Genomic DNA, 23,929 nt, shown 5'->3' on the forward strand with positions numbered 1-23,929 from the left:
ATTTAAAATCAAAAGTGAGGGTGGTACCTAATTTGGAAAGTATGTCATGTCCCAGAAGGGAAACTGGACAGGAAGGCAATACCAAAAAGGAATGTATAAATGAGAAATTGCCAATCATGCAGTGTAAAAAAGGAGTTTGATGTGGACGGTAGGAAAAACCCTCTACCCAGACAATAGAGGTAGGTGACATTGAGGTAGGCCTGCTGAACTCTTTAAGAACTGAAAACCTAGCTCCTGTGTCCAATAGGAAGGTGATCATTTTATCTTCCATCATCATGGTTACCCTTGGTTCTGCAGAGGTAATCTTCATCAGGTGAGAGAAGCCAGGGTCTCGTCAGTCTTCAGAAGAGGCAAGCCCTAATAAGTCTGCTGTAGGTGCTACAGGTTGGTTGGCCCTATGTCTTCTCTGGGCCAAGGGCAGTCAGCCTTCCAATGGCCCTTTCTTTTTCAGAGAGGGCATGGCCCTGGCAGGGGTCTGGGATTGGGGCAACATTATACCCAATGGCCTTCTTCATCACATTTGTAGCATGGTCCAGGTGGTTGAGTCATGAAGCAGCCTTTGGACCCTGATGACTTAGGCAGGTTAGGAATGATGGCCTCAGTGACACTGTAATGTTTTGAGCTAGCATTTGATAATTTTGGGTTTGAGATTTTTTATTTTCTCTTCAGAAAATACCATCTCGCCCTATGTAAACCTTAAATCCATGTCTAAAATCACGGCCTGAAGTGTCAGGGGTCTGTGCTCCAAGCACTTTAGTTTAAGTTTGATGTTGGGGTAACTTTGGTTAAAGAAATAAGTCATGAGAACTTTTTTCCCATCTATTGTTTCAGAATCTAAGTTAGTATACTTGACAAAAGCTTTGGTAAGGCGTTGGAGGAAAGCTAAAGGATTCTCAGACTTATCCAGTATGACTTCCCATAATTTATCATAACTGATAGCCTTTTGCAGAAGCTCTAAATCTGCAAAGAATGCAGCTAATAAAAATGTCTCTACTTTTTCCCCTAGCATTATTATTATAATTCCAATCTGGCTGGGAGTCAGGGACTATGGTGTCACCTGTAGGATGCTCAGTGTTTGACATATGAAATTGATTTGCTGTCTCTTTTGCCCTCTCCCACACTCGTTAGCACTCATCAGAGGTCAGAGTATTAGCTAAAATAACAAAAACATCATGCCAAGTAAGTTGGCAGGACATAGTAATAAATTGAATAAAATGGGAAGGATTAGAAGTAAAGGAACCTAGTCTCACCTTAAGATGTGTGAGTTCAGTCATGGGGAAAGGAACATAAACAGAAACTACACCATAGATTCCAGTTACCTCTCAGAGCAGAGCCAGGAAGTGAGAGAGAGCTGAAGGTCCCTCTAATTCTGGAGATGGATGGGAATGGGATTGGGTAAGAGGACCAGAGGGAAGTGAAGGATGAGTAGTGGATGCAGTAGAATTAGTTTGCAATTTGTCTACATTACTACACGGTGGCACTGTAGGACCATCATATGGAGGAGCTGGAGGAAGAAAAGGGTAAAAATTTAGGAAGTGGTTTTTGGAGCAGCCGGCGGTAGACTGAGAGACTACATGGAGGAACTCTGAGGGCTAGTTGGAGGGGAGGAGTTAGGAGACAAGCTCAGATTGGTTGACGGGGAAGTGGGAGGGACAAAGCATGGAGGCAACCGTGTAGTTGAGGGAAGAGCTGAATATGGTGGGGCTGGAACAGGAACTACTCTGGTTTCGGAACAGGTGGCAGTTTGCCTCGTGGTGGATGTTCATCTGCTGGGTCGAATAGGTCTGGATTAGGGGGATCGAGAGCAGAAGTGCCCTTTGCTACAAGAATTTTGGAATCACCTGAACATAAATTAGGCTTTGTTTTAAGATACGAGAAGCCCTGGACCTTGCTCCATTTGCCAAGACACTCATAATAGTTATATAAGTCTTGAATTAAAGAAAAATCAAATGAGCCATAGCTTGGTCAGATACTTTGATTGTATAGTTTGTAAAGTGGCCAAACCTGGGTAGTGAGTTTAATTAATTTTTTTTGGCTTTAAGTCTAATCCTAATTCTACCAGGTGGCGTAATAAGCACCCCAAGGGGGGGTCAGGTGGGACAGAATGTCCTGCACCCATGGCGATTTGTTGCAGGAATAAAGCATGAGCAGAATCATGCAAGGACCAAGACAAAGGGTGAATGTCTCCACTGCTTTATTGCTGGCCATAAAGATGAGAACACAGTCTAGGACAGTCATTACTGTACCCCAGATAAGTGTCAGACCCTTGGGGCCGAGGAGAGCTTGAGACCTGGTGCCAGAAATTTTTGTGCGAGGCATGGAAGCCCTGGGCTAGGCCACGCATAGTCAATGGGAATAGGGAACACAAGCCTCGAGAAATGGGTGAATTACCAGGGATGTAAGCAACCCAACCCATGATTAGGGAAAACTCACTCCTATAGGGGTACTCAGCAAGTCTGAATGAGGCTGGTGTTGAGTGCTGGTTAAGAGCGCCTTGGCAGATGGACACAAGCTGATGTGGTGGTGAGTGCTGGGAGTGCAAGAAGAGGACAGGGAGCCCCCAGGAGCTAAAACCTCATGGAAGGAGTGGAAGCTACCCTTGGGAGTGTTCCCTAATTCTATCCCTCTTATGACACCAGATGAAAGGGTGACACTCAACTGGCAGAGATCTCATAGACCACCAAGGCTTGTAGAAAAGGTCTTTATTGGCGAGGGATGCTCCAGAGTAGTACCAAGGGGGAGAAAAAGGGGAAAGAGAGAGCAAAAGAAAAGTGCACCTTTATATAGGTTCAGTTAGGGGAAGTCTCAGAATGGTAACAGGATGGTAGAATAGCCAATAAGGAGTTACTGCTCTGGTGGAAAGAGCTGTTAGGGGCAGGACATAAATTTGAAATTTTCAGCGGGTAATTGGGACAGGGATATGAGCTATGTTTTGCAACTGGGAGATAAGGAGATGCCTGGTAGGCAAGTCCCTGTGCTTGGAAAGGAGCTGTAACTTTAAGAGTGAGACAGCTAGTCATAGTCTGTTGCAAGCAGGAAGGGGCTTTTTGGGGAAGGGGCTTTTCTGGGGCAATTGCCTAACATTGAGTACATTGTATATATTTTTTTTTTCCATTCTTGAGATACTTTACTAAGAAGACTATTTTCCAGGTTCATCCAGGTAAACATAAAATATGTGAAGTCTCCATCGTTTTTTATGGTGGCATATTATTTCATGGTGTGCATACACCACAATTTGTTCATTCATGGGTCAATGGGCACCTGGGCTGTTTCTATGTCTTGGCTGTTATGAATTGGGCTGCAATAAATATTCTGGTGCAAATGTCTTTGTTATAAAATAATTTTTGATCATCTGGATGTACATCTAGTAGACAAAATATAGGATTGAACAGTAGGTCTACTTTTAGTTCCTTGAGTGTTCTCCAAACTTCTTTCCAAAAGTCATATTAGCTTGCATTCCCATCAGCAGTGTAGAAGGGTTCCCTTCTCTCCACATCCATGCCAACATCTGCAGTTTTGGGATTTTTTAATGTGGGCTAATCTTACTGGAGTTAGATGGTATCTCAAAGTGGTTTGGATTTGCATTTCTCTGGTGATTAAGGATGATGAGCAGTTTTTCATGTGTTTGTAGGCCATGTGCCTGTCTTTATCAGAGAGGTTTCTGTTCAAGTCTCTTGCCCACACAGAAATGGGGTTATTTATTCTTTTCTTATTGATTTGTTTGAGTTCTCTGTAGATTCTAGTTTTCAGACCTTAGACAGAAGCATAACCTGCAAAAATATTCTCCCATTCTGAAGGTTGTCTGTTTGCTTTACTTACTGTGTTATTGGCTGTGAAAAAGCTTTTTAGTTTGATCAGATCCCAGTAATGGATTTTTGGTGTTGCTTCAATTGCCCAGAGGGTCCTCCACACATACAAATTCTCCCAGGCCAATTTCTTCAAGTGTTCTCCCTGTACTCTCTTCTAGTATTTTTATAGTTTCATGTCTTAAGTTTAAATATTTTATCCAGTGAGAATCAATTTTTGTTAATGGTAAAACGTGGAGGTCCACTTTCAGTGTTCTACAGGTCACCACCTGGTTCACACAGCACCATATGTTAAATAGGGAGTCTTTCCCCCACTAAATATTTTTGATAGGCTTGTCAAAGCTCAAATGATGATAAGTACCTCAGTTCTCTATTCTCTCTTGGTTCTCTATTCTGTTCCATAAATCTACCTCTCTGTTTTTGTGCCAGTACCATGCTGTTTTGGTCACTATAGATTTATAGTATAGCCTGAAGTCTGGTAATATAATACCTCCTGATTTGTTCTTACTTCTGAGTAATGTATTTGCTATTCAAGGTTTTTTCTGATTCCATATAAAACAAAGTACTATTTTTTCAAGTTCTTTAAAGTATGACAATGGTGCTTTAATAGGGATTGCATTAAATCTGTAACATTGTTTTGGGTAGTATGGACATTTTAAAAATGTTGATTCTTCCCTGCCATGAGCATGGTATGTTTTTCCATTTGTTAACATCTTCAGCTATTTCTTTTCTCTGAGTTTCATAGTTCTCTTTATAGAGATTTTTAACATCGTTTGTTAGGTAAATTTCCAGATATTTCATCTTCTTTGGCATATTGTAAAATGAATAGAGTCCTGCATTGTTTTTTCAGCTTCACTATCGTTGGCGTGTATAAAAGCTACTGACTTGTAAGTATTGATTTTGTATCCTGAGATGCTGCTGCATTCCTTGATCACTTCTAAGACTTTTGAAGTTGAGTCCCTGGGATTTTCCAGTTATAGGATCATATCATCAGCGAAGAGTGAGAGTTTGATCTCCTATGACCCTATTTGGATACTCTTCATCCCCTTCTCCTGCTTGATTGTGATGGCTAAGACTTCCTTTACTATGTTGAATAGCAGTGGAGACAGTAGGCATCCTTGCCTGGTTCCTGATCTGAGTGGAAATGTTTTCAATTTTACACCATTCAATATGATATTGGCTGTGGGTTTGCTGTAGATGGTCTCTATCAGTTTAAGAAATATCCCTTCTATGCCTATTTTCTTAAGAATTCTGATCATGAAAGGATGCTGGATATTATCAAAGGCTTTTTCTGCATCAATCGAGAGAATCATATGTTCTTTGTTTTTTATTTTATTGATGTGATGTATTATATTTATAGATTTGTGTATGGTGAAACAACCCTATAACACTAGAATAAAACCAACTTGATCATGGTGTATAATTTTTGTGATGTGTTGTTGAATTCTGTTTGCTAAGATCTTATTGAATATTTTTACATCCATATTCATTAATGATATTGGTCTATAATTTTCTTTCTTTGTTGGATCCTTTCCTGGTTTGGGTATCAGGGTGATATTTGCTTCATAGAATGGGTTGGAAAGTACTCCTTTTTCAATGCTTTGGAAAATGTTGTATAACATAGGTACTAGTTCCTCTTGATAGGTTTGATATAATTCGGAAGTGACGCCATCTGCTCCTGGACTTTTCTTTTTAGGGAGATTTCATATTGGAGATTTTGTATTCATTTCGTATTGCTATTTGAGTAGTTGATATAGGTCTATTCAAGATTTCTAATTCTTTCTGTTTGAGTTTAGGAAGGTGGCATGCTTCCAGGTATTGGTCCATTTCCTTCAGACTTTCATGTTTCTGAGAATAAGGATTTTTGTAGTAATCATTGAGGATTTTTTTAATTTCTGAAGTGTCTGTTGTTATTTTTACTTTATCATTTCTGATAAATGATATTAGAGATTTTATTTTTCTGTTTCTGTTTAGGTTGGCCAATGGTTTATAAATTTTGTTAATCTTTCCCAAAATCAACTTTTTGTTTCGTTGATCTGAATGATTCTTTTGTTTTCAATTTTATTTAATTCTACCCTAATTTTGGTTATTTATTTTCTTCTGCTGGGTTTGGGGTTGGAATGTTGCTTCCTTTTCCAGAGATGATCCAGTAAGTTGTTGGCTTACTCTCTTTTTTTTTTTTTTTTTTTTGATGAAGGCTTCCAATGCTATAAATTTCCCTCCTAGTACTGCCTTTGCAGTATCCCACAGTTTTTGATAATTTTTGTCTTCATTATCATTTTGTTTCAAAAATTTGGTGATTTCCTTCTGAGTCTTGTCTTTGACCCAGCTTTCATTCAGCCTGAGATTATTTAGCTTCTGTGACTTTGTTTGAGTATGAAGATTCCCGTTGCTGTTGAGTTCAGCTTGTATTCCATGGTGGTATGAGGAGATACAAGTAATAATTTGTACACTTTTATATTTGCTAAAAATAGACTTGTGTCCTAGGATATGGTCTATTTTAGAGAATGACCCATGGGTTGATGAGAAGAATGTATATTCAGTTTTATTAGGGTAAAATGTTCTGTAGAGGTGTGTAATGTCCATTTGTTCTAGGGTCAGGTTCAAGTTTAATATTTCTTTGTTGAGTTCTTCTTGGAGGATCTATCCAAACTTGTCAAAGGGGTGTTAAAATCTCCAACTATTATAGTGCAGGAACATATCAAGTTGTTCATATCCATTAGGGTCTGCTTTATGAATTGAGGAGCATTCTGGTAGGGTGCATAAATGTTAATTATCAAAATATCTTCATGGTGGATGTTTCTTTTGACAAATATGTAGTGACCTTTCCTATCTTTCATTACCTTTGTTGGATTAAAGCCAGTTGTATCTGCTACTAAAATTTCAACCCTGCTTCTTTCTGGTTTCCATTTGCCTGTATTATACAAGTTCATCCCTTCAACCTGAGTCTATTTTTATCCTTTAAGGTAAGGGGAGATTCTTGCATACAGCAGATATCTGGTCTGAGTTTATGTATCCAATCAGCCAGGCTGTGCCTCTTTAGAGGATAATTTAAACCGTTCACATTAATTGAGAGAATTGATAAGCCAGGTTGTGTTTTGGGTTTTATGATTTTCAGATATCCAGTGGACCTTTTTAATCCTTTCACCACTGTGGAAGTTGGATTTTGTTAAAAAATTTCTGGGTAAGTTTTCTTTGGAGGTAGCACATTGTGCTGATCATTGTGGAGGATGGGTCTAAGAATATCCTGGACAGCTGGTTTAGTTACAGCAAATTTCTTCAACATGTCTATGTAATTAAAGCATTTGCTTTCTTCATTACAAATGAAACTCAGTTTACCTGGATAGAGGATCCTGGGCTGGAAGTTGTTTTGTTTTAGGAGACTGAAGGTTGATGACCATCTTCTTCTGGCTGCAAACGTTTTGGCTGAGAGATCTGTAGTTATTCTGATATTTGTCCCTTTGTAGGTGATGCTTTTCTTACATCTGTCTGCTTTCAGAATTTTCTCCTTCATCTTAATGTTGGCAAAGTTAATCACGATGTATCTAGGAGATGCTTTATTTGGATTGAGTCTTGCTGGCGTTCTGAACCCGTCTCCTATAGGAAGTTCTGTATCTCTTGCAATGCTTGGGAAATTCTCCTCCAAAATCTCTTGGAGTAGAGCATCTGTACCTTTAGGATCATCCACTTCTCCTTTGGGAATTCCTATAAGATGAATGTTTGATCTTTTCGAGTGATCCCACAACTCTCTCAGGAAATGATCAGTTTTTGCTCCCCATTTGTCTGACTCTTTGAGCATTTGGGAAAATTCAAAAGCTTTGTCTTCGGTTTCAGAGATTCTTTCTTCTGCCTTGTCAACTCTATTATGAAGGGATTCTCTGTATTTTGGAGCTCCTCAAGTAACTTTTTCATTTCCTTGAGCTCTGCTATCTCTTTTCTCATTATGTCCATATCTTTGGTGACTTGGGCTTTGAATTCATTGATTTCTTGAGACAACTTTAGAACTACTCTTTAGAATTCAATTTCTATGTTTTCTTCCATGCTACTTATCTTATTTGCAATTCATATTCTGAATTCGATTACTGACATTGCTGCCATTTGTCTATGCATAGAATATTCCATTGTATCTCCTTTGTAATTTCTCAGGGGGGAGGGTTGATCTACTCTGGTTATTCATGTTGCCAGAGTTCTTCTGTTTGGTATGCACCATGTTTATTTTCCACTGTTTCGTTATTAGAACTGGAAGGGTGAGAATAAATCGGGGTTCCAAGGTACTAGAGATAGCCACTTACCAAAGTTCTAGGCTTTGTAATTGTGTCTACAACTTTACAAAGGCCCCTTTCAGAGATTTGTCTGAAGACTCTGAGGACCTACTTGGTGAATAGTGCAAGCTAGGTGTTTTGATATCAGCCAACCTCTACCCTAACCTAGGAAACCACAGTATTATATTTAAATCTTGACTGTGAAGAGATACAAAAAGCTGTGGCACCCAGCCCACACCCTTTAGCACTTTTCTGCTAGAGAATTTCAAAGGTGAACTTCACAATGTCTCTGAGTGTACATCCTCAGACACGGGTTTCAACCAAATTGTCTCAGGCAGTGCAAACTCTGCCCAACAGAGAGGGATTCAAAGGTCTCCAACAGCACACTTGAAGCCAGGGCTCCACACTCCTACCCACCAGACTCCGGCCACAATATTTTCTACTTCTCTGCTCACAGGCCCAGCTGGAGCCAGGGACAACACCCCCCACCCACTGGTCTCAGTCCATACACAGCTAGCCTCTGCTTATCAGACCATTTGGAGTTAGGGGACCATGCCCCCACCTCCCAGTCTCAGTCCACTGCCTGGCAAACCTCTGTTGGAGTCAGGACACCAGGACCGCTCTCTGCTTTCAGTCCACACTCAGCTAGCCTCTGCTTGCCAGACCAGTTGGAGTCAGGGGACCACACCTCCACCTGCTAGTCTCAGTCCACTGCCTGGCAAGCCTCTGTTCGCAGGCTCTGTTAGAGTCAAGGCACCACACTCTGCCCACAGGTCTCCTCAGTCCTCACCTGGTAAGTTTCTTCTCACCAGCCCCACTAGAGGCAGTGGACCATGCCCAAACTCTCAGGTATTGGTTTACATCCATTAAGCCACAGCTCCAGGGTTCTGTTGGAATCAGGGGATGACACCCTTGCCCTCAGGTCACAGTCCACACCTATCAAGCCTCTGTTCATAGGCCCAGCAGGGGCTGGGAAACTGTCTGCCAAACTCAGTCCACACAGGGCAACCTCTCTCCCATTGTGGGTGCAGTCAGAGCCGGGGGTTCTGCATCCCATTCCACCAGACACAGCCTGAACCAAGGGTCAACACTACCACTGACTGGGTAAAGTCATAACCAGGGGACTGCTCCTCCTCCCACAAGTGTCCCTTTCTTCCTACACCCTCTTTCTTCCTTCTTAGTCACAGATTCCATCCTAATGGTTGCCAATCCATACTATTCTCAGATCTCTCAGGACAAGAGCAAACACTCTATGCTCTGCAGGGTGCAGAACTTCAGCCTGCCATTCGAGGGAGAAAGGGTGGACTGGGAGTTTGGACTTGTGGGGGAAAATATCTGTTCAGTTTTTATACCTGGTGGGGTGGTGTCTAGGTTCATAAGTGGGACTTCCCTGGAGAAAGAGACCTGGAGTTTAGCAGTTCTCTAGAGTGAGGTAAAATGATAGGGCTTTTGTTCCCTGCTCGTTCAGAGATAGCCTGCACCAGGCCTTCTGTTTGGGGGAGGGGTCTCCCATTCTCTAGTGAATAGGCTTTGTACCTGTAATTATTATCTTGAAGGCTCTTCCTTGTAGTTACAGCCTGACAAACTTCTTTTTTGGCTCAGCTCCCCATCTTTGGCTTCATAGAGTAAAATTCCATCCAGTTTTTCTTCCTCTTCTCAGGACCCTCTGCCAAGGATTGTTACCAGTTGACCATCTTCCCAGAATTCCTAGTATGGGCATTTTAACAATGTTGATTCTTCCCAGCCATGAGCATGGTATGTTTTTCCATTTGTTAATATCTTCAGCTACTTCTTTTCTTAGAGCTACATAGTTCTCTTTATAGAGATTTTTTTCACATCCTTTATTAGGTTAACTCCCAAATATTTCATCTTCTTTGGCACTACTATGAACAGAATAGAGTTCTTGACTGTTTTTTCAGCTTGACTAGTGTTGGTATATATAAAAGCTACAGATTTGAGGACTTCTAGGAGTCTTATGGTTGAGTCTTTGGGATTCTCTAAGTATAGGATTATGTTGTCAGCAAAGAGGGAGAGTTTGACCTCCTCTGCTCTCATTTGGATTCCCTTTATTTCCTTGTCTTGCCCAATTGTTTTGGCTAGAACTTCAAGCACTATGTTGAATACTAAAGGTGACAGAGGGCAACCTTGTCTGGTTCCAGTTCTAAGAAGAAAAGCTTTCAGTTTTATTCCATTCAGTAAAATATTAGCTATGGGTTTGTCATAGATAGCTTCAATCAGTTTTAGAAATGTTCCACCTATGTCTATACTCTTCAGTGTTCTAATTAGAAAAGGATGCTGGATTTTATCAAATGCTTTTTCTGCATCTATTGAGAGGATCATATGATCTTTATTGTTGCCTCTGTTAATACAGTGGATAACGTTTATGGACTTGCGTATGTTAAACCAGCCTTGCATCCCTGGGATGAAACCTATTACATCATGATGTATGACATTTTTGATGATAAGTTGTAATCTATTGGATAGGATTTTGTTGAGAATTTTTGCATCTATATTGAGGAGTGAAATTGGTTTGAAATTCTCCTTTTTGGTTGGGTCTTTTCCTGGTTTTGGTATCAGGGTAATGTTCGCTTCATAGAACGTGTTGGGGAAGAATCCTTCCTCCTCAATTTTTTGGAATAATTTCTGCAGTACAGAAATAAGCTCTTTCTTGAAGGTTTGATAGAATTCTGGAGTGAAGCCGTCTGGACCAGGGCATTTTTTCGTTGGAAGCTTTTTTATTGTTTCTTTAATCTCAGGGCTTGAAATTGCTCTGTTCAGGAGCTTTATTTCTTCCTGGCTAAGTCTAGAAAGAGGGTGTGATTCCAAATATTGATCCATTTCCTTCAGATTGTCAAATTTCTGGGCACAGAGTTTCTGGTAGTATTCAGAACGATTTCTTATATCTCTGTGGGATCGCTTGTTATTTCCTCTTTATCATTTATGATTGAGGTTACTAGAGATTTTACTTTTCTATTTCTAGATAGTCTGGCCAATGGTTTATCTATTTTATTTATATTTTTTCAAAAAACCAACTCATTGTTTAATTAATTTTCTGAATGATTTTTTTTTTCAATTTCATTGATGTCTGATTTAATTTTGGAGATTTATTTTCTTCTGCTGGGAGAAAGACTCCCTATTCAATAAATGGTGTTGGGAGAACTGGATATCCACGTGTAAAAGACTGAAACTGGACCCACACCTTTCCCTACTCACAAAAATTGAGTCAAGATGGATAAAGGACTTAAATTGAAGGCATGAAACAATAAAAATCCTCAAAGAAAGCATAGGAAAAACACTGGAAGATATTGGCCTGGGGAAAGACTTCATGAAGAAGACTGCCATGACAATTGCAACAACCACAACAATAAACAAATGGGACTTCATTAAACTGAAAAGCTTCTGTACAGCTAAGGAGACAACAACCAAAGCAAATAGACAACTTACACAATGGGAAAATATATTTGCACATTTTGAATCAGAAAAAAGCTTGATAACTAGGATCTACAGAGAACTCAAATTAATCCACAGGAAAAAAGCCAACAATCCCACATATTAATGGGCAAGATACATGAATAGAACCTTCTCTATAGAAGACAGACAAATGGCTAATAAACATATGAAAAAATGTTCATCATCCCTATCTGTTAGAGAAATGCAAATCATAACCACCCTGAGATACCATCTAACACCAGTTAGAATGACCCACATCACAAAATCTCAAAACTGTAGATGCTGGTGTGGATGTGGAGAGAAGGGAACACTTTTACACTGCTGGTGGGACTGCAAACTAGTACAACCTTTCTAGAAGGAAGTATGGAGAAACCTCAAAGCACTCAAGCTAGACCTCCCATTTGATCCTGCAATCCCATTACTGGGCATCTACCCAGAAGGAAAAAAATCCTTTTATCATAAGGATACTTGTACTAGACTGTTTATTGCAGCTCAATTTATAATCGCCAAAATGTGGAAACAGCCTAAATGCCCACCAACCCAGGAATGGATTAACAAGCTGTAGTATATGTATACCATGGAATTCTATTCAGCCATTTAAAAAAATGGAGGCTTTACATCCTTCATATTAACCTGGATGGAAGTGGAAGACATTATTTTTAGTAAAGCATCACAAGAATGGAGAAGCATGAATCCTATGTACTCAATTTTGATATGAGGACAGTTAATGACAATTAAGGTCATGGTTGTGGGGGAAGGGGAGAGAAGAGAGAGAAAGGAGGGAAGGGTGGGGAAAGGAAGAGCAGAGAGAGGGAAGGAGGAAGGGGCGTGGGGCCTTGGTGTGTGCCACACCTTTTGGGGGCAAGACACGATTGCAAGAGGGACCCTACCTGACAAATGCAATCAGTGTAACCTGGCTTATTGTACCCTCAATGAATCCCCAACAATAAAAGTAAAATATAATAAAATAAGCTACAGATTTGTGAGTGTGGATTTTGTAACCTGAGACATATGTATTCCTTGATCACTTCCAAGAGTTTTGTAGTAGAATCCGTGGTGTTTTCGAGATTTACAATCATATGATCTGCAAAGAGTGAAAGTTTGATCTCTTTTGACCATATGTGGATACCCTTGATTGCCTTTCTTTGCCTAATTGTGATGTGTAAAATTTCTATTAATATGTTAAAAAGCAGTAGAGACAATTGGCAACCTTGCCTGGTTCTTGATGTGATTGGAAATGATTTCAATTTAAGTCCATTCAATACAATATTGGCTGAGGGTTTGCCTTAGAAGGCCTATAGCATTTTAAGAAATGTCCCTTCTATACCCATTTTCTCAAGTTTTCTGATCATGAAAGGATGCTGGATATTATTAAAAACTTTTTCTGTATCAATCGACAGAATCATTTGTTGTTTGTTTTTTAATTTTTTTTTAGAGTCAGAGTCTCACTTTATGGCCCTTGGTAGAGTGCCGTGGCCTCACACAGCTCACAGCAACCTCCAATTCCTGGGCTTAAGTGATTCTCTTGCTTCAGCCTCCCGAGAAGCTGGGACCACAGGTGTCCGCCACAACGCCCGGCTATTTTTTGGTTGCAATTTGGCCAGGGCCGGGTTTGAACCCGCCACCCTCAGTATATGGGGCCAGTGCCTTACCGACTGAGCCACAGGTGCTGCCCTTTTTAATTTGTTTATTTGATGAATTATATTTATAGATTTATGTATATTCAACCAGCCTTGTGACCCTGGGATACAACCCACTTTCTCATGGTATATAATTTGATGTATTGCTGGATTGTGTTTGCTAGGATCTTTCTTGTTGAATATTTTTGCATCAATATTCATTAGTGATATTGGTCTATAATTTTCTATTCTTCTTGGGTCTTTTCCTGGTTTGGGTATCAAGGTGATGTTTGCTTCATAGAATGTGTTTGGTAGTATTCCTTTTTTTCTGTATTTTGAAAAAGGTTGAGTAATATAGGTACTAGTTCCTCTTTAAAGGTTTGGTAGAGTTCTAATGTAAAGCCATCTGGTCCCGCACTTTTCTTTTTGGGGAGATTTTGGATAGTTGATGTTATTTCAGAGCTTGATAAAGGCCTATTCAACATTTCTACTTCATTCTGGCTAGGTCTGAAGGAATTGGGTCACAGCCCTGTGGAGTTACCAGTGACTTGGTGTGACAGAGGTGCAAGGTGGAAAAAGAAGCATCAACCTTACCAGACTAATTCATTTGCTGGGTGTGTCCTTCTGACCTCATGGAGCACCAAAGTGAGTCATACTTGAGCTGCCAGCATACCCTTGCTATCTAGTTGCCAGAGACTTTTTTAACTCTCCCACCAGAGAGTGTTAATGACTGCAACAATTGATTTGGACCTCTGGAAATGGGCTAATCTCCCAAGGACTATCCAAAGTTGTACCCTGGGTGTGTGGTTGTGGGTAGGTTTGATTTTCCTTTTCCAGTTATTGCTGGTGGGGGGTGGGGTGACTTAATTGCTGGTATTTCTCTATATCTGAGACTTTAGCCCACAGTAACTAATTCAGTAGTGTAGGACAGGACCAACTGAAAACAAGACAGATCCAGTTATCACCACCACATCAACCAGGTCCCAGTTTCTCAGGCCATAGCACTGTATGGGTCCTTTACCAAGCTCTAGAAGAAAATATACAGATACCAGTCCCAGCTCTTGGGCAAAGGGCTGGTTAATCACTACTCCAGTAGCCCCCAACCCAACTTCACCTTATGTGCTCATCCAGCCAAATGGTGTAAAATAATCATGGGGTGGAATCAATGGAAATAATCCGGTAACACGAATAACCAGAATAGATTACCTCTCCCAAGGAATGATATGGAGGACACAACTGAAGATCCCATTCATAAACAGATGGCTGAGATGTCAGAAATTGAATTCAGAATTTGGATTGCAAATAACATTAATAGAATGGAGGTAAAGTTAGAATTATAAATTCAAGGAGCATTTCAAAATTTGTCTCAAGAATTCAATGAATTCAAAGACAAAATCACCAAAGATTTTGACACATTGAAACAAGAATTTGCAGCCCTCAAATATCTGAGAAATACAGGAAAATCCCTCAGTAACAGAATGGAAGAGGCAGAAGAAAGGATTTCTGACATTGAAGACAAAGATTTTGAACACTCCAAAATGCTCAAAGAGGAAGAGAAGTGGAGAGCAAAAATAGATCATTCTCTCAGACAGCTCTGGGATAATTCAAATAAAATGAATATTCACCTTATAGGAATTCCTGAAGCTGATGAGGTGGCTTCAGAAGGCACAGAGGCTCTTCTTCATAAGATAATAAGGGAGAACTTTCTAGACAAGCCAAGAGATTCTGAAATTCAGATAGCTGACAGTTCAGAACCCCACCAGGACTCAACATGAATAAGACATCCCCTATGCACAATATAATTAATTTCACCAAAGTTAAAATGAAGGAGAAAATTCTGCAAGCAGCCACATGTAAGAAAACCATAACCTACAAGGGAAAGAATATTAGAATGACTGAAGATCTCTCTGCTGAAACATTTCAAGTTGACATTTAATCTCCTAAGACAAAATACTTTTCAATCCAGAATTCTGTATCCAGCTAAACTGAGTTTCATTTATGATGGATAAAGTAAACACTTTAATGACATTCACATGGTGAAGAAACTTGCCACAATTAAACCAGCTCTCCAGAATATTAATGACCACAAATTAAACTCACTCAGAAACTTCTGATCAAATTACAACTTCCACAGTGGTGAAAGGATTAAAAATGTGCACTGGACCTTTGAAAAACTCAATACCCCAAATTTACCAGGCTTATCAATATTTGCAATAAATTTGAATGGCTTAAGTTGGCCTCTAAAGAAGCACAGATTGGCTGACTGGTTACAGAAACTCAGGCCAGATATCTGCTGCATAAAAGAATCTCATCTTACCTTAAAAGATAAATATAGTCTTATGGTGAAGGTATGGTCATCTATATTTCAGGCAAATGGAAATCAGAGAATAATCAGGTGTGGCAATTTATTCGCAGATATAATAGGCTTTAAACCAACAAAAGCAAGGAAAGACAGGGATGGTTACTTCATATTTGTTAAGGGTAACACTCAACATGATGAGATTTCAATTAATAACATCTAGGCACCCAACCAGAATTTGCCTAAACTTATAAGAGAGACTGACAGACATGAGCAACTTGATTTACTCCAGCACAATAATAGTCAGAGATTTTAACACTCCTTTGGCAGTGTTGGATAAATCCTCAAAAAAGAATTAAGTGAAGAAATTTTACACTTAAGCTTAACCATTCAATAATTGGATTTAACAGACATCTACAGAACATTTCATCCTAACAAAACTGAATACACATTCTTCTCATCAGCCAATGGGACACCCTCCAAAATTGATCACATCTTAGGTCACAAGTGTAACCTCACCAAATTTAAAAGTATAAAAATTATTCCTTGCATCTTCTTGGACCAGCATGGAATAAAAGTTGAACTCAATAACAACAGGAATCTGCATAACTCATACAAAAACATGGAAACTAAATAACTTTATGCTGAAAAATAGTAGGGTCATAGATGAGATTAAGAAGAAAATTACCAAAGTTTTGGAACAGAACAATAATGAAGCCTCGGATTATCAGAACCTGTGGATACCGCAAAGGCAGTCCTAAGAGGGAAATTTATAGCATTACAAGCCTTCTTGAAGAGAACAGAAAGAGAGGAAGTTAACAACTTAATGGGACATCTCAAGCAACTGGAAAAGGAAAAACATTCCAACCCCAAACCCAGCAGAAGAAAAGAAATAACCAAAATTAGAGCAGAAGTAAATGAAATTGAAAAGAAAAGGATTATACAATAGATCAATAAATAAAAAAGTTGGTTTATCTGAAAAGGTCAATAAAATAGATAAACCTTTGGCTAGTCTAACCAGGAAAAAAAGAGTAAAATCTTTAATTTCATCAATCAGAAATTGTAAACAAGAAATAACATATTTCTCAGTAATTCAAAAAATCCGTAATAAATATTACAAGAAACTCTATTCTCAGAAATATGAAACTCTGAAGGAAATAGAACAATACTTGGAAGCACACCACTTTTCTAGATTTAGCCAGACTGAAGTGAAAATGTTGGAAAGGCCTATAAGAAGCTCTAAAATATCATCAACTATACAAAATCTTTCTAAAAAGAAAAGCCCTGGACCAGATGGCTTGTGGTTTTTTAATCCAATCAGCTAATGTGTGCTTCTTCAGTGGGGAATTCAAGCCATTGACATTTATTGAGATAATTGATAAGTGTAGTCTTGTTCTATTCATCTTATTTTGTGAAAGTCCATTGCTTATTTTTGTCTTTTTGCATCATTGTGGAAACTACGTTCTTTCCTTTAAATTCTGGGTGTTTGCTAAAGGACCATTGTGATTGTCAGTGTGTGGAACAGGTTGAAGTATTTCTTGTAGAGCTGGTCTTCTTGTGGCAAATTTCCTCAATGTTTGCATATCAATAAAAGATTTGATTTCTCCATCAATTTTTTTTTTTTTTTTGGTCTGAGGCCAGGTTTGAATCTGCCACCTCTATTATATGGGGCCAGTGCTCTACTCCTTTGAGCCACAGGTGCCACCCCATTTCTCTGTGAATTTTAAAGCTTAGCTTATCAGGATACAGAATTCAGGGTTGGAAATTGTTCTGTTTAAGTAGATTAAATGTAGATGATCATTGTCTTCTGGCTTGAAAACTTTCATTAGAGAAGTCCCCGGTCACCTTGATGGATTTTCCCCAGTAGGTCAGTTGGTACTTACTCCTGGCAGCTTGCAAAATCTTTTCTTTTCTCTTAACTTAAGATAGGTTCATCACAATGTGTCTTGGAGAAGCTCTGTTTGAATTGAGGCAACCAGGTGTCTGATATCCCTCTGAAAGGAGAATGTCAGAATCTTTGTTGATATTTTGGGAATTTTCATTTGTAATATTCTCTAGAATGGCTTCAATTCCCCTGGGGCATTCTTGTTCCCCTACTGGGATACCTATGACTCATGTGTTTGAATGCTTCATAAGGTCCCATAATTCTGTCAGTGATCTTTCTGCTTTCTCTGTCTTCTTTTTGCCTCTTTAACTATCTGAATTATCTGAAGAGATTTATCCTCTACCTCTGAGATTCTTTCTTATGCAGGATCTAATCTGTTGTTGATACTTTCCATTGCATCTTTAAGTTCCCTAAATGACTGCATCAGTTCCTTTAGCTCTGCTGTATCCTTTTTATATTCTTCATGTCATTCATCTCTTATTTGATTCCGTTTTTTGATTTCCTTTTGGTTATTTTCCACTTTCTCAGTAATTTCCTTCATTTCTTTTTGGTTGTTTTCCAGGTTATCAGCAATTTCCTTCATTGTTTTCATCACCTGTATTTTAAATCACCCTTCTGTCATTTCTAATATTTCTTTATAGTTGGAATTCTCTGCAGTTGCTACCTCATGGTGCCTTGAAGGGGTTGCTTTGTACTGGTATTTCATGTTGCCACAATTTTTCTGCTGATTCTTTTTCATGAGTGTTTTGTTGTGTCTGTTTCCTTGCCCTAATTTTCCTTTCAGTTCTTCTTGATTTTTTAAGTTACAGTGCCTCTGGCCTAAAGTTTTAATGAGTCCTTTTGGAACAGGACCAGAAGTATGAGAGGATTGAAGAGAAAGAAGGGGAAAAGATTAAAAAAAGAAGTAAACAAGTGAAAGGAGAGGGGATGAGTAATAGGAAATATTGACAAAAAGAAGAGAGGCACCAACAGAAGGAAACAGGAGTAATATTGGTGTATAGCAGGGTACTTTGATTCAAACTTAAACACCCCCACCCTCTGGAGATGCAGGGTTCAGTGGTTCCCTTGAGGTCAGCAGCTTTTAGCCAGCCTGATCAGATCCAGTACCCCACCTCCACCAGGTAAAGGAAAGACAAAAATACTATAAATCAAACCAAAGCAAACAAACAAAAACCCTTACAGGACAAAACTGTGGGAGGGAAACCAAATAATAGGGGCAGAAACACAGCAAAACTGAAGTTCTAATTGTTAAAGAAGGCACAAATGGAAGATTGTTTTTAAACTATAAAAGTGAATAAATAAAGGACAAAAAAAGGAAAAAAGAAAAATCTAGTGGAAGAATGCTGAAATTAAGAAAAAAACAACCCAACAACCAAAAAAAAAAAGCAGTATATATATATATATATATATATATATATATATATATACATATATTGCTGAATATTGTTTGGGCAATAGGTGATCTTCTGAGGTATAAGATGTTAGTCACAATTCTGATACAGCTGTATGAGTTGGAGACTGGAGGCCTCTGTTGATTTCTCAGACCCCACAGGCTTGGAAGCCGAAATATCTCCTCAGCCCACTCACAAGAACTTCATACTGTGAACCTTGGCTAAGCAGAAGCTTTCCAAGGAAAGCACTTATCATTGAGATATCTCCTGACATGGCTGCCTGCTTATCCAGTGCACCAAAACCAGTCTCACTCTATGCCTCTGAGGCCTAAGGCTGTTAATCTGGCAAACACTTAGATCTCCGTTCTTTCCCAGCATCTCAGTTCCTGCCTTTGGGCAGATCAGTCACTAGATCACTCGCCCAAGGTCTCCTGGCCTATCCCCATGCTGCCACCTGCAGGGGCAGCTCCCCCACAGTGACTGTGTGGACAGCCCACAGCTGAACAATATTAGTTCCTTTGCAGCTCAGCAGCTCAAATCGGGGCCCAAGAGAACACCCAACATCATCCCCACATTCACCCAATATCTCCCAGGGCAGTTCAATCGAGTGCCCAAGTCCAAAAAAAAAAAAAAAAAAAAACAAAAAACCAGCCCACAGGTAAAGCTTTTCCTGCTTGCACTCTCGCTGTTGCAATGATTACAGCTGCGGGCAGCTTCCAACCAAACAAATGCACCTACCACTTGCCAGTTCTCCACAGCTATTGTCCTCCTCATGGGGTCCAGAAGTCTCCAACTGACTCCCTGTGTCACCAAACAGAAGTTTCTGGGCAGATCCCAGCAGCCAGAGATGCCTGGAGACTTTTCTCCCAAATCTCACTGCTCCCAGTTGCACAGAAGCTGTTACTCTTCCACCATCGTGGTCCAGTGAGTATTGATTTTGTATCCTGAGATGCTACTGTATTCCCTGATCACTTCTAAGAGTTTTGTAGTTGAGTGGGTGTGCGTGGGAGGCGGATCAAGATGGCAGCCGAGTAACAGCTTCCTTGCATCTGGGCACGGTGAGTCTGGGGAGATAGGACTCCAGGCATCTCTGGCTGGTGGGAACTGCCTATCATCACTCCTATGAAAATACAGGGAGTCAGCGAGAGACTTCTGGACCCCAAGAGGAGGACTAAAACAGTGGAAAGCCGGCAAGTGGTCGCGTGTGTTAAATCCGTCTAAACCCGCCCACAACTGTAAGTTCAGTAGCAGCGAGACTGCAAACCAGAAAGGCCTTACCTGTGAACTGTTTTGATGTCCTTGGACTTGGCACTGAGTTGAACTGCCTTGGGGAAGGCCTGAGCGGGAGTGCGGAGAACTTTGGCCGTTGTCTAGGGCCCCAGTCTGAGCCGCTGAGCCAGACGGAGCTGATAGTGTTTGGCGGTGGGTCACACGGATCCGTTGTCAGTGATCTGCCCCGGCAAGCTCTGCCCTCAGGGTCGCAGAGCTAGAAACGGGTGGGAGCTGGTAACCCAGCAACCAAGTAGCCTAAGGGTGGTGTCTGAGCTGCCTTGCAGCCCTAACCCTCAGGGGCAGAGTGAGATCGGTTTTGGCACACTGAGTAAGTGGATAACCACTTCAGCAGCGATTCCAGCGAGAAAGCTGGGAAAGCTTCTGCTCAGCAAGTTTACAAGTTCAAAGTGCCTTTTAAGTAGGCTGAAGAGAGATTTAGGGTGTCTACCTGCTGGGGTTTGAGAAATCAGCAGCCTCCAGTCGTATCAGAACTGTGACTAACATCTCATACCCCAGAAGACCACGTGTTGCCCAGACAATATTCAATAACATATACAAACTGCTTTGTTTTTGGTTGTGTATTTTTTTCTTCTTTTTTTTTTGGTTTGGTTGTTTTTTTTTGTTTGTTTATTTTGACGTTGCTGATGTTCTTTTGTTTTTTTAATTTCAATCTTTTCCACACAGATCCCTTTTTCTTTCTCAATTTTTCTAGTTTAATTATAATTTCCCATTGCTGCCTTTTTTAATAACTTCAACTTCATTTTTGCTAGTGTTTCTACCGATATAATTTGGTTTTTCACCCAATTTTATCCCCGTAAAGTTTTCTGTTTGCTTCTTTTGGTTTGATTTATAGCATTTTTGTCTTTCCTCTCTACTTGGTGGAGGTGGGGTACTGTGTCTGATCAGGTTAGCAAAGAGCTGCTGACCTCAAGGGAACCACGCAACTGGGCACCCCCAGAAGGTGGGGTTTTTTAAGATTGTGTCAAAGTACCCTACTGTACACCTATATTGCCCTGTCTCCCTCTTTCTGTGCCTCTCTTCTTTTTGTCAATATTCCTTATACCCACCCCCTCTCCTTTCTCTATCTTTCTTTTTTTCTTATCACTCGGTCCTCCTTTCTTTCATCCCCTTTTTTTGCTCTTCAACCTTCTCACCCTTCTGGTCCTATAACCCTTAGCCCACAGGCACAAGAACTTAAAGAGCAAGAGGAAGTGAAAGGAAAATTAGGGCAAGGAAACAGATAAAAGAAACCACTCATGAGGAAGAATCAGCAGAAAACTCCAGGCAACATGAAGAACCAGTCTAGAACAACCCCACCAAGGGACCATGAGGTAGCTACTGCAGATGATTCCACCAGTATAGAAATGTTAGGAATGACAGAAAGGGAATTTAGAATACACATGTTGAAAACAATGAAAGAAATGATGGAAACAATGAAGGAAATTGCTAATAAAGTGGAAAATAACCAAAAGGAAATCCAAAAACAGAATCAAATAAGAGATGAACGATATGAAGAATATAAAAAGGATATAGCAGACCTGAAGGAACTGAAACAGTCAATTAGGGAACTTAAAGATACAATGGAAAGTATCAGCAACAGGTTAGACCATGCAGAAGAAAGAATTTCAGAGGTAGAAGACAAAGTTCTTGAGATAACTCAGACAGTAAAAGAGGCAGAAAAGAAGAGAGAGAAAGCAGAACGTTCACTGTCAGAATTATGGGACTTTATGAAGCGTTCCAACATACGAGTTATAGGAATTCCAGAAGGGGAAGAAGAATGCCCCAGAGGAATGGAAGCCATACTAGAGAATATTATAAAAGAAAATTTCCCAAACATCACCAAAGAGTCTGACACACTGCTTTCAGAGGGATATCGGACCCCAGGTCGCCTCAACTCTAACCGAGCTTCTCCAAGACACATTGTGATGAACCTGTCCAAAGTCAAGACAAAAGAAAAGATTCTGCAAGCTGCCAGGAGTAAGCGCCAGTTGACCTACAGGGGCAAATCCATCAGAGTGACCGCAGACTTCTCTAATGAAACTTTCCAAGCAAGAAGACAATGGTCATCTACCTTTAATCTACTTAAACAGAACAATTTTCAGCCCAGAATTCTGTACCCTGCTAAGCTAAGCTTCAGAATTGACGGAGAAATCAAATCATTTACGGATATACAAACATTGAGGAAATTCGCCACAACAAGACCAGCTCTACAGGAAATACTTCAACCTGTTCTGCACACTGACCACCACAATGGATCAGCAGCAAAGTAAGAACTCAGAAATCAAAGGACAAAACCTAACCTCCACACTGATGCAAAAGATAAAATTAAGCAATGGACTCTCACCAAATAAGACGAATAGAATACTACCACACTTATCAATTATCTCAATAAATGTTAATGGCTTGAATTCCCCACTGAAGAGACATAGATTGGCTGACTGGATTAAAAAACACAAGCCATCCATTTGCTGTCTGCAAGAAACACACCTGGCCTCAAAAGACAAATTAAAGCTCCGAGTCAAGGGTTGGAAGACAATTTTTCAGGCAAATGGAATTCAGAAGAAAAGAGGAGTTGCAATCTTATTTTCAGATACATGTGGATTTAAAGCAACTAAAGTCCAAAAACACAAAGATGGTCACTTTATATTGGTCAAGGGAAAACTACAACAAGAAGACATTTCAATTCTAAATATTTATGCACCCAATTTAAATGCTCCCAGATTCTTGAAGCAGACCTTACTCAGTCTGAGCAATATGATATCTGATAATACCATCATAACAGGGGACTTTAACACACCTCTTACAGAGCTGGACAGATCCTCTAAACAGAAATTAAACAAAGATGTAAGAGATTTAAATGAGACCCTAGAACAACTATGCTTGATAGATGCATATAGAACACTCCACCCCAAAGATAAAGAATATACATTCTTCTCATCACCCCATGGAACATTCTCCAAAATTGATCATATCCTGGGATACAAAACAAATATCAATAGAATCAGAAGAATTGAAATTTTACCTTGTATCTTTTCAGACCATAAGGCACTAAAGGTGGAACTCAACTCTAACAAAAATGCTCAAGCCCACCCAAAGGCATGGAAATTAAACAATCTTCTGTTGAATAACAGATGGGTGAAGGAAGAAATAAAACAGGAAATCATTAACTTCCTTGAGCATAACAACAATGAAGACACAAGCTACCAAAACCTGTGGGATACTGCAAAAGCAGTTTTCAGAGGAAAATTCATCGCTTTAGATGCCTACATTCGAAAAACAGAAAGAGAGCACATCAACAATCTCACAAGAGATCTTATGGAATTGGAAAAAGAAGAACAATCTAAGCCTAAACTCAGTAGAAGAAAAGAAATATCCAAAATCAAATCAGAGATCAATGAAATTGAAAACAAAAGAATCATTCAGAAAATTAATGAAACAAGGAGTTGGTTTTTTGAAAAAATAAATAAAATAGATAAACCATTGGCCAGACTAACTAGAAATAGAAAAGTAAAATCTCTAATAACCTCAATCAGAAACGATAAAGGGGAAATAACAACTGATCCCACAGAGATACAAGAGATCATCTCTGAATACTACCAGAAACTCTATGCCCAGAAATTTGACAATGTGAAGGAAATGGATCAATATTTGGAATCACACCCTCTCCCTAGACTTAGCTAGGAAGAAATAGACCTCCTGAATAGACCAATTTCAAGCACTGAGATCAAAGAAACAATAAAAAAGCTTCCAACTAAAAAATGCCCTGGTCCAGATGGCTTCACTCCAGAATTCTATCAAACCTTCAAGGAAGAGCTTATTCCTGTACTGCAGAAATTATTCCAAAAAACTGAGGAAGAAGGAATCTTCCCCAACACATTCTATGAAGCAAACATCACCCTGATACCAAAACCAGGAAAAGACCCAAACAAAAAGGAGAATTTCAGA

Source organism: Nycticebus coucang, chromosome X, assembly GCF_027406575.1.
Source record: "Nycticebus coucang isolate mNycCou1 chromosome X, mNycCou1.pri, whole genome shotgun sequence".
NCBI lineage: Eukaryota > Metazoa > Chordata > Mammalia > Primates > Lorisidae > Nycticebus > Nycticebus coucang.